The sequence below is a fragment of the Anoplophora glabripennis genome, unplaced genomic scaffold (assembly GCF_000390285.2).
Source record: "Anoplophora glabripennis isolate ALB-LARVAE unplaced genomic scaffold, Agla_2.0 scaffold222, whole genome shotgun sequence".
Taxonomy (NCBI): Eukaryota; Metazoa; Arthropoda; class Insecta; order Coleoptera; family Cerambycidae; genus Anoplophora; species Anoplophora glabripennis.
In genome coordinates, this window is record NW_019416366.1 from 507,354 (window position 1) to 520,096 (window position 12,743).

Genomic DNA, 12,743 nt, shown 5'->3' on the forward strand with positions numbered 1-12,743 from the left:
CCCACAAACATGGATTTAACTTTACACTAACCCCTTCTTGATATCCAAAAAAAAATAAAATTGCGTGCTCTGACTTTTGCAACCCCCAAATGTAACTTTTCAATGGACTATATATGTAAAACGTCATTACGCGTCCTGGATCCCATTCCGGAGTCCCTAGACCGTCAACCGACGTCGGCCGCGTACTACTAGTCGCATTGACAGATCAAGCGCGCCGGCGCTCATAGCGGCAGCGACACGCTCCCCTTCATCAAGTGTGCCGGGTTCCCGACCGCGGACGCGTCTCGACGCCAACTTCCACTAATCTCGCGCGCTAACTCGCTTCCAATAGTGGCCGGACATTGCCTTCCGATTATTGTTCTCGCAGCCTGCTAGTTTTCCATCGCTACGCTCGAGTTTTGACCGAAAATTTTTGACAGCTGCCGGCAAATGTTTCGCGGAGGTAAACAAAAGCCGTCGCGTCGCGTTGTGTGCCGTTTCGGCAGTGTCAGTGACTCTTAAGTAAGGGATTAAGTGCTTCCTGGGGCTTCGGGCGCAACGGTAAGTGATTGTTGCACAAGCGTTTGGCCATTATCTGTAATTAATTGTAATGGTTTTTATTTAGAACATTGATGTCACGGTCGGGGGCAGTTATAAATACGATGACGGCTCCTTTGATTCTGTTCCGCGTTGTAATCAGCCCGGCAGGGCCGCGCGCGGGATATTTCACACGGGGGCCATCGTAGTTATAGTTGTTTATTGCCTGTGAAGTGACATAAAACAGTAATGGGCTCTTAGATTGTAGAAATTAAAGAGATTTATTCCCAAGCAATCTGAATTATAATCGCTATTTCTCTCGTCCTTTGAAGACCTTTAAATATACTAACTTTTACTGTTTACAGTAGTTGTCAAGTCATTATTGGTGTAGACAGGTTTATGGTATGAAAAGAAGGAAGCCAGACGGAAACTTTGAGGACCAAATGCATTAAAGTAGATATTTAATAATAACTAGCAGTCAGGCAAATATAAAATAACCTATGTTACTCCGAGGAGATGTAGCTTTCGGTGAAATTGGTTGAGTAGTTTTTGAGTTAAATCGTAACAAACAAAAAAACAATCATCTTTCATCTAATGCGACCCTAATATTAATTTTAAAATAATTCACGATATATCTATATACCTAAAGACAACAAACGAACTCAAAACTAAAAATGCAAAACCTTTAAATTTAAAACAATATAGGTAACTACCAACAATGTGAAAACAAAACGAATTAAATTAAAGTACCTATGTTCAGGACTATCAATTTTAATTAATAAGTAAGTAGTTAGGTATCTAACTACCTAAAGAAAACAAACACGAAACAAAAATGCGACTATGAAGTTTTAAATGATTCACAATAAGAAAAAAACAAACAAATTATTAAAACTCAATGAAATAAAAGTATGTTTGCAAGTATCTATGTATGTTCCGACTACCTAAAGACAACAAATACAAAACAAAAATGTGACCTTAAAATATCGAACGCAATTATAACTTTCCAACAACACCCAGAAAGAAAACACAGTCGTCAGTCGTCACCTCCATTCGCTCCAAGTCAGTTTATTAAAGGATCACGCGCGCGTTATCGTTCGGCTTATTAGCTAAACAGTAGGCAAGACGGTGCGGGGGGAGGGTCGGCGATCGCATCAAGCGAAGCGAGGCGCTTGAATTTTATTCTCGCGTCCGTAATTTTTTTGCGATTACTCCTAAGATATTCATTTAAATTATATGGTGTAAAAGAGTAAAATAATGTGCATGAAATGCTTAAAGCCTCTAACTTATTTAAAATGATAAGGATTAATACCGTATTTGTGTAAATAGCTTTTACATTACCGCTTTATAATTGCCAATTTTTTAAAGTATTAAAATGGATATAGGTAGTATGTTATCTTTAACATATAGACATATGCCATCGCGGACTTTTCTGTAGGCATATATAAGATACACAATTCCACCATACATTGATACACTACATAAACTTTCGGACCCCCCCGGCTCGGACGCGAGGCGCGGGGTCACGGGGCGCCCGCGCGGCCCGGTCGAATCACGGCGACACGAAATTAATTTCGTTGCGCATTATTTTGATTTTGCTATATCTCCTAAGGTATTCATTTAATTTGCATGGTGTAAAGGGAAAAAATAATCTTCATGAAATGCTCAAGCCAACTAACGTATTTAAAATGATAAGGATTAATACCGTATTTGTGTAAATAGCTTTCCAATTACCGCTTTATAATTGCCCATTTTTTAAAGTATTAAAATGGATATAGTATGTTATCCTTAAGAGATAGACATATGCCATCGCGGACTTTTCTGTAGACCTATATAAGATACACAATTCCACCATACATTATTTTGTTATATCTCAAAGGGTTTAGGCAGCGTTTTCGTTGAAAGCTCCCAGACGGCTTATTTTTTTCCGACACCTCCAACAAATATCGTTAATGTATACAAAAACTTAACAAATTATATACTAAAACCTTCCTCGAGAACCACTCTATCCATTGGTGAAAACAGCATGAAAATCGGTGCAGTAGTTTTTGAGTTTATCGCGAACAGACAGACAGACAGAGACAGACAGACAGACGCGGCGGAGGACTTTGTTTTATAATATGTAGTGATAATAAATAGTATATTCAGATATAATTTAAGTGTAGCTATATTGTAATATGAAAGAAAACAACGAATTCAACAAGGAGGGAGGTTCGCTAATCCATGGCAAAGTCATTTAAAGGCAAATAAATAAAGTATCTAACAACAATCGTCAGTTTTATATGGATATCTTCAAGTACATATAAACCATGAAATCCACTTAATAGATATGCTTTAAATCTACATACACTAGACACAGAAATTAAGGGATATTAAAAAAAATCCCAAAATTTTGGGTGATTTTCAAAGAGCTGTAACTTGTAGGGAAATGGTCGTAGAGAGAATCAAAAAAAGAAAATTGAAGCTTTCAGTTCTGCAGTTTAAAATTTTTTGGCGTCAGCAGTTTTTGAGTAATCGTAAGAAAATTAGCGGAAAAAAATTGTAAATTTTTGGATACTTTAAAAAGGCCTATGGACTTCAAAAAATTTTTTTGGTAATTTCATCATAAGGCTCTCTAAGATAATTTAATTCTCTTCAATTTGAGCGGTTCCGGAGCCTTGTACGATTATCTGTCGCTGAGTTATCGTTGATCAAAGCAAAAAAGTCATTTTTGATTTTGGCAATCAATTACTCGGGAAATAATGGTCATACAGAAAATCCAAGCAGGGTTTTGAAAACTCTACAAGTCGTAATTATGGTTTTTTGATAAAAAAAAATTTCAGTCAAAATGTTGATTAGAAAAAAGGTAAAAAATTGCATAATTAGGGATATTTGAATAACTTGGCATAACTTTGCAGATAATGAATAAACTAAGGATATCGACTGTAACTTTTCAATCTCAAAGTGTTCTAAAGAAACCCTGATAATTTCAAAACGATGCGATTTTTTTTTCCTAGTGCCCGGAATATTTAAATTTGTCGTTTTGCTGAAAATCAATGTAATAAGTAAAATTACACTTTTTATTCATTTTTTTAAGTAAAAAATGTTTTTTTTAGCAATTATCCATATTATTATCTTCATCAAAAAAACGTTAATTCTTTAAAAAAAAATCCGAAAAAAAAGGCCGACAGAATTTTAAACCAACAACACGAATATTCTTTTCCAAAGGATTTTGGTACGCTCAATACGAGTCCGACGTCCAAATATCTCAATTGGCTCTGGTTTTCGATATATCCTAACCTAAAAGTGCCAAAATCGCGATTTTTTTACATATTTGAGGTCATGTTACATGGATAGTTATTTTTTTTGCTGAAACCATTAATGGGGTCTTAAAGTATTACACTTACTTTTTAAAACGCGCTTGGATTTATCCCGATATAATTTTTCGTCCTTGAGAAATCGCATGCTGAAATTAACATACCTACTCACAACCCAGCACCACCATTAATGGTTTTAGCAAGAAAAAATTACCTATCCATGTAACAATATAACCTCAAATATGTCAAAAAATCACGATTTTGGCACTTTTAGGTTAGGATATTTCGAAAACCAGAGCCAATTGAGAAATTTGAACTTCGGATTCGAATTCGGCGCACCAAAATCCTTCGAAAAAGTACATTCTGGTTTCTGGGTTAGAGGGTCGGGCAAATTTTGCCGGCCTGTATAATGCTGTGCTTACATGAGTGCTTATAGTAATTGGTTCTGTCTTGTTTTTTTTTACATACCCCTGCCTCATAACACATTTGGTCAACTTGGTGTAAATGTTGTTCTAAAGATAGAAACAAATGAGAATCTGCACCAACATCGGAAAATTCGGATTTTTAAAAAACATGGGTTCTATAATTAGCTCTCGTATTTTTTACTCTATTTTAAAGATATTGAGCTAGTGCAATCAAATTCAACAGTTTTTTTTTCTAGAAAATCACCTGAAGTCAAACAATGTGTTTCCATACCAGAAATCAAAAAGAATTCTAACTATTGCAGGAAAAAACTACTCTATAAGTTACAAGCCCCAATTAGCATAGAATTTCGTAGCAATACACCAAATAAACAGCCAATAATAAATAATTAACCAAAATAAAAACTACAAATGACATGTCTAAATATAATTAATACAAGAATACATACCTGATTGAGCATTCAAAGAAATACATATCTTGTATTTTTGTTGTTCTCCACATCACCCTTGACAAAAATAACTCGCAAAAAGCAGCTACCACAGATATCTTTTTGTTTTCAAACCTCTTTGCGAATGGAACTACTTAGTTTAGTTTTTTCGGTATCATTTTATTATTTGCTATTTAGATACCAGATACGGCTAGGGTTGCCAGATCTCCGGGTTTGACCCGGAGTTTTCGGGATTTGATGGTACATCTTCGGGTTCCGGGTTAACATGTCATTTCTCCGGGTTTTCTTTGTTGCGGAAAAATCGTGATTTCATTTCCCACATTCCATCTCTGGATCTGGACGAAGTAGATATTTCCTGATGACGTTCTTTTTTATTTTTTTTTTAGACATCAATTATACAAACGGGCCATGTCCCCGGGTCTGTCATAAAATAGATCTGTTAACCCCAGATACGGCTGATGTTATTCAATGCTAGTAGGTTTGGTTAGTTGTCAGTGTTTTCTTCAGTCATAAACGAGATGTACATACCTACCTATCTTCCAAATCTCATACCCAAAATGCTCAGCTAATATTTTCTCCATAACACCAAATAAAACTTATTTACGACAATCAAAACTTGGCAGCTGTACATAAACCGCCGGAATCTCGACATAGGATCACGTCGTTCGTAGATCAAGGTTGAATTCAACTAATAACCCCTCAATATACACCATCCCATCACCCCCTGAGTTACGTCGCTTTTGAATCGGCGAGGGGTTAATCAGCAATGCATTGTGCTTGATTAATGGGCCTCACATTTCTTATCTAATTCCTAACGGCGCAGTAATCTATATTAATGGCCGTTTTCCTTCAAATATCTCTAGATAATAAAGGATAATAAAGAGAGCTTATGCCCTATACCCGATTTTTTATTTGGAGTTAGCAAAATTACCAGTTCGGAAGTGTTATTAATGAGAGTGATACGTATAGATAAAATTTTATCTCGTACAAATCTGCGTACGTGAAGGAAAAATGATTAAAATCGTATTTCTGACCTACGCCTACGTAAGCTTCCAAAAGGAGAGGATTTCATAAAGGGAACTTGCTATGGTCAGTGCGTCCATAAGATACTGATGAACAAAATAATGAACCTCTCAAAAAATGTTTAGGCAAAATTGGAACTTTACATAAATTCTTGAAAATCCTGATCCTTTCACAAACAACTAAATTGGGCTAAAAGGATTGACTATATCAATTTTTGAAAATGTTATTGGGTGCACAAATATTCAATTATTATAGTAATTTGGGAAACACAATTTTTAGACAAATATTTTGTGCTTTCCTCGAATTAAATAACAGATAAATCAATTAAAGGATAACGAAACATTTGCAACTTCTAAGAGCACGATATTAATCAAACAAATTAACCCGCATATAAAAATGTGTATATAAATATTGACGTTTTTGTCATTTTGACAGCGATAAAAAGTTGCGTAGCTTTTTATCACCGATAAAAACTGCTGTTCCTCTAAACGAAACTACTTATATCTACTATAGTAAAAGCACGTCAGTTTGAAATGTTTCCTGTAAGTATTGTTGAAAGTATGAGTATAAAATATACATATGTCGATTTGGAAAAATTTCGACTGAACAAATTAGAAAAAAACAGAAAAATTAATTCCACAATCCACAAAACACACTAAATCGTCGTTATGGAGTTTTGTCAAATTCGAAATTACGAAGTCAGAACTCCATTAGAAAATATAGCGGATATGTTAGGATTGGGCATATAATAATATGTAAAATAAAACTGGGGAAGATTACAAAGAATATGCAGTTAAAACAATCTGGAATTCAAATGCAAAGATAGTTCAAGAAAAATATTTCATTGAATATAACATTCAATTTGATCCTTTTACCGACATAACTTTTAAAGAAGCTTGTGATGCAAGAAACAGTAGGAGAAAGGAATTACAAGCTATTCCAGATAAAAGAAAGGTATGTTCCGTAGCAATAGACAAGGAAAATATACTAAGAATGGCAAAATTATGGAATATAAATGAACCAGAGGGATTACAAGAAAGATTCTTTCATATAGGTAACTTCTTATGAATTAGCTAGGACAAACTGTAAAATTTACCATTTTAAAAGTGAAAAAAATCAAGATGGAACCCCAACAGGAAGAATCGAATACAATTCAATATTTTCAAAGACAGCACTAAGAGGATCGAAAAAACTGACAGACAGCAAATGGATAACAAAAAATAAGAATGATAAAATTATGTGTCCCATTACAATGAATGTTAAAATTACTCTTAGAAAAGAGAAACGAAAACATAACATCCGATTGATTTTTTTTAACTCCAAAACCCTTTTGGACAAACACAAATTTTAAAAGTTGGTATAAAAATGTTCCACTAGGAATTGATACAATATAGGGTGGCCCAAAAAAAACAAATATTTTTTTCCGTGTCTTTTGTGAATATATGTTAGTTTATCATGTTTTAAGAGCTTCCTCAAAAAATCAGCTCAAACAAAATTTTTTAGAGGTCGCTCAGGATTTTTAAAAATTTCCAATATCGTCAAAATTTGATTTTTTTAAATTTTTTTCGTTATTTTATCATTCGTTTCTTTTGGGCCACCCTAAGCTACACGGACAAATACATAAATTACCAACTATTCAAACCATGCTAGTACAGTTTCTCAGTTAACCAAAGCAGAGATATGTGACCAATAGCTGATAAAGATTGCTTGAAATTGACGTTGAACATCACGAAACTCTAATTAGTTACTTACGAACCTCGGATAGAATAAGTCAAAAGGAATATTCAACGTGTACCGAAACTAGACAAGAAAATATTGAAATCAGTACACCAAACCAAATAATTTATAATAACTGTGTATTTAATAACTGTTTCTTCAAATAATTGGAATAAATAAATATTTATTTTTGGTGTTCATTCACATATTTGATCGTTGCCAAAAACCACGTGAACTTTTCATTTCATGGATAAATTTCTTTTTAACTCAAAATTTTGCCAATCAGTAATTTTGCTCTTTTCTCGTAAAATTACTGATTGGCAAAATTATTTCGTTACAAAGAGAAATTTATCCGACAAAAAGAAATGTTCATGCGATTTTACTGTTGATAAAAAATTCCATGCTTGTAATAATTTAATATCTGTTTTAAATTATTTAGTTGTATCGCATTAATAGGTATATTAGCCAAATGTTGCGACTTGGCAAAAGTACAAAATTTATCCCTAGTGCTAACTGCATTCTTAACGATGCGTTAACAAATTCCAAACACACAAAATTGCATATTTACGACTTTGTGGTGATTTTATCTCCAAGAGAACACCCAAAGACCACACATTTCGCCATTAAATATAGCCACAAATGAAGGCGACTCTCAGCATATTTCTATTAATGTATGGAGTATACTGGTGCTGATCGTATGTCGGATTTTGAGATGTAAGTGGACTTAAAAGCTGAAAGAGTATTAACATTCAATAATGCTATTCTAGCACTTAGTTTGATTAAACGGTTTCAAGTCTCTCCGACGCAACACGAAGGGGAACATAGGGGTGAACTACATCTAATTCCAGCTTATCCACTATTAATACTTGGATTAACCCGTCTGCGACTATACGGAACCTTTGTCTAATTCCATGGCCGTTATAATGTGACACCCTCTAGTTTTGTTAGAAATTAACCACTCATTAAACGTAGCAGGCCTTTTAAATGGCATCTCCTAGCGGCTTATTGGCTTAAAATTTCTAAAGGGATCACGCAAGGCCAGGCATTGTTTTCCGACAACATCGTTTCGTATTTGATGAATAGATTTCTTTCAGTGTGTATTGAATCTTTAAACATAAATTGAAATATGTCATGTTGCCGAAAAAATTACTAAAAGCGCCATAGATGACAAAACAGAAAAAATAGTGTCGAAAAAGCAAAATTTTAAAAAGTTGAAATTAAACTGCTTTTTACAACCAATAAAGCGGGATGTGCAAAACAGCGTTATAAATAAATTGTCCCAGAGTCAGGCAAAAGCCGCTCGAGAATTCGCTCTTTTTACAATAAATCGAGCATATTTTTATGGTAATTTAAACTTACGTTTCCAAGACAGCTATTTTTTTTAACGTTAATTGTTAATTAACTATTTGACGTATCGGATCGGGATTTTGGAGGCAATTAAAGGAAGTGTTAAACTTTCAACATTGATAGTTCATGTAATAAGCGCGCTAGCAACAGTAAAAGTTATTTTCTCTAACAATATCGAAGCGTGAAAATACTGATAGATCCAATGAACCGACGGTGTTTTAAAATTTCAAACTGGGAACACATGTTTGAAAATAACTGTGTTGAAATAATTTGAGATAATCATAATTTTTTATCTAATGAGAACTATCGTTATCCTCCAGTGAACTTTGCTGTATACTATAATTCTATAAATAGAAAATGTGTTTGGATGATTCACTCTGTCTTCACACCTACTCTTAACCGTCTTGGCTTTTACAATTTTATTAGCTTACCGTTAATTATAAATGATAGATCTTATCAAACGATGCTGTTTATCAAAGTGGGAATCTTTAAACAAGTGAGTGGTATTGGACTGGAAAAAGTCCATTACCAATTTTTTTAGTACATTTTCTGTCTAGGGTGATTTAATTTAGGGCATTTGTTATTCCAAGAGGAGACACAAAATAAATGTCTGGGACTCCGTTTTTGAGAATAAAGAAGATATTTTGATTTGTTGTGACAACACGATTTAACAAATCTGTAAATTTCTGTTCTCTGCATAGTAACTGAAAGTGTTTTAGCTTTGGATTTTAACATCTCCCTCAAGAAATACCAACATGTAAAAATAGCCATCATGGAAAGATTAAAATATTTTCACAATTTATTTGGATTGTTTAATCAGGTGGTCTCCTTGCAAATAGAATTAATCGATATTAATAGATCAAAAATATTTATAAAAAACACAAAAAGTTTTACAAATAACGTTTTGAAACGGCAGTGCCAAAAGTGTTTATAATATGACTAGATTGATGTCTTCTACCTAACGAATGTATTTGTCCAAAAAAAATTTAGGAATATAGGTATGCGTCATAAAAAAAAGTCAATATCGTAAACAAATTTTTTTTTAATCCTTATATATTTTAGTATTAACGTTTTTGCGATAGTGTTTACATTAGTTTTTTAAGTGTCAAAAATGGCTTTCGTGCATAGCAACTCATAGTTAATGGATATCGTTTTAATTTATGGTGAAGCAATAAAACATTTGTGTTATGGTGAACCATTTGTGTTATGGTGAACCATTTGTGTTATGATCAAGCAAGGCAACATTTGTTTCAGTTCGTAGAAACTGGGTAATAATCAATTGTGTTTGCACGTCAGTGAACAAAATTTTTATCAGTTGTAAAATTATGAAATGCATATTAATTAGAAACAGTTAGAAGTTATTGGATAGAGTAGACTTCAATTTTCGACGAAGAATAAGTTTACATCTGAAATAAAAAAACGGTGATCAATTTCAACAATTTCTATAATTTATCAGTGCAAATTGTATGTTATTTCTTTGTTTAAGTTGTTTGTCTTTCTATTAAATTATTGTTATTCCAACTTTTTTCCCTTGTCGTTTGACGTTAGTTGACGAAGTTTGACGTTTATATTCATAGCCAACTTTTGAATTTTCGATGATTTTAAATAACACAGCTACAATACGTATTATTAGTTATTCGTGTTTTTGTTGAAAATGACAAAGTTTTTTGAAAACTAACAAGGTAAAGAAAAGTTTTAGAATTACATTCTCCATAAAATAAAATAGTAGTTTTTTAAGCCCGACAGCGCACTATGGGCCAGGAACCTGAAAAAGTTGCCAAAATACTAAAAGTGCTCCAATTGCTATGAAATGTGGAATTCCAAGGTTTTTGGGGTAGCTGATTTCGAATCCGTGCTCGAAATTAAGAAATTCAAAATGGCGGATCCAATATGGCGCACAAAAATGCTGAAGATGCTCTGATTGTTCTGAAATTTGGTATTAATAGGTTTTTGAAGTCGCTGATTTCGAATCCATACTCAAAATTTAGAAATTCAAAATGACGAATCCAATATGGCGGATAAAAATGCTAAAGATGCTCCGATTTTGCTGAAATTTGGTACTGAAAAGTTCTTTGGGTCGCTATTTTCGAATTCGTACTAAAAATTTAGAAATTCAAAATGGCGGAGATGATGTAAGTGTAAAGCCTGCAGTTTGCCTACAAAATCTATACTTTCCAGAGGCTACCACGAGGAGGTTGTAACTAATACAAGCTATTTTGAACTTAATTGCGTTTACATATGGAAAATTACAGTATTTGCAAAATATCGCCGAATGACATTATAGTTTAGATCTTGACACCTTAAATTTTTTAGTAGAAGAAGCAGTTGCGGGAAACTGGGAAACGACAATTTGTACAAAACCGAAAAGAAAATAAAAATGTGTCGGTTCAGTAAAGAACGCTGAACCCTTAATACTTAAAATACTATAAAATGTATAAAAGCAAACTGTGGAATATTTTATGGCGAATTTCATCGGCCTCGTTTAATTATTACACATTTAAATTATGGATTTGTAAGGGGTTCATTGTTGCGATATTCCGAAGAACGTTACCTATCGCGTGTGGCAAAACAAATGAAAAGTCTAGTGAACCATGGCACAGTGAGCTGTGCTTTTTATATTCCCGGCGAATGTGGAACGTCGACTTTTACAACCTATAAAGTAAAATATTAAACGGCGGCGGAAAGTGGAGCGGCATGTATATTTCAAACCCAGCGTCTCTAAAGAACTTATTTCTTTTTACAATATTTATATCAGCGCCAGTTCGAGTGCCCCTCCAAATTATTTCCAGCCGTAAAGCATTTTTATGTTCGTAAGTACTTCACCGTTTCAGTCATTCACGTGTGAACGCACTCTTGGTTTATTCCGTGACGATTGGTGGGCGGGTTCAACGGCAATTACCACAGCACCACCGTAAATGGAGTAGGTTAGGCTTTGTTTATATTTTTTCAAAATCGACAAAGTAAATGCATGTTTTTGTCCTCCGTTATAATGAAAAGACACGTAAAATTTCTGGAGACGCCAAGTTCATAGCAAAAAATGCAAATAATTACTTAGTTTATCGCATAGTTGATAATTTGCCAAGTGTGAATGGATATAGCATCGCCTAATGTCTAGAAGGTTTGTAAACTTCAGTCATTTGAATATTTACATAAGGTAAATGAAAATATACTTACCCAAACGTCTATATCTATTCCAGTGCCTCGTTAAATAGAACAATTACATTTAGTCCGGTCAAATTAGTCATAAAAATAGTGGTCAAATAACAAAAATCTGACAGAGCTAAATTTTGGTGGAGACCTGGAGTACACCATTAGAAATAAAGCGTCAAAAGTTCCCACCAATCCCATGTGCGTTAAAAAAGTTATTCGGGGTCAAAGGTCAAAATTTGAGGTATTTTGGATTTTTTTCGTAAACGATAAGTTTTATCAAAAAAGTAGTTCCGACAAAAATTATCTACAAAAATGGTCCTTATACTTTTTTTTCTAAGAACCACCATTCCTGAGATATCGCGATTCTAAAAGTTGAAGAAGTCACCTTCTACATGATATGCACATATATGCAACGTATACAGGGTGTAACTAAATAAGTGTAAAACATTTAAGGGGGTGATTCCTCATCGAAAAAAAGATAGGATCTTTCATATAAAGAAACTACAACGAAGCATCCCTTCTTAAGATACAGCCCCTTAAAGGGGGTACATAAAATTTGTTTAACAATTTTTTTCACAAGCACTAAACAAGTTACAATATTGAAATTAACCTGACATTTTCTACTACCAAAAAGACACTTAGCCAGTAATTTATTTGGTTTACCCCATGGTTGTAAGGGGTGGAAAACGCAACCCCTAAAATTTATTTCCAACGTAATTTTTTGTCTTATTATTTTTTTACCATTTAAAAAATTATTTCCGATAGCCTGTTTCATTCTAAAAAAAAATGTCTCTTGAATTTTTTGCCCAAATTAAACCAGTTCGCAG

General features: G+C 33.7%; 1 protein-coding gene across 1 annotated transcript in view; it reads left to right on the plus strand.

Moving 5' to 3' along the window:
• Window positions 1–284: 284 nt before the first annotated feature.
• Window positions 285–12,743, plus strand: part of LOC108907297 (coiled-coil domain-containing protein AGAP005037) — a 104,360-nt gene continuing 91,901 nt past the window's right edge. Inside the window, exon 1 of the mRNA XM_023454280.1 lies at window positions 285–540. The gene's annotated coding sequence lies outside the window, so the exon portion shown is untranslated. The remainder of the gene's footprint in view (window positions 541–12,743) is intronic.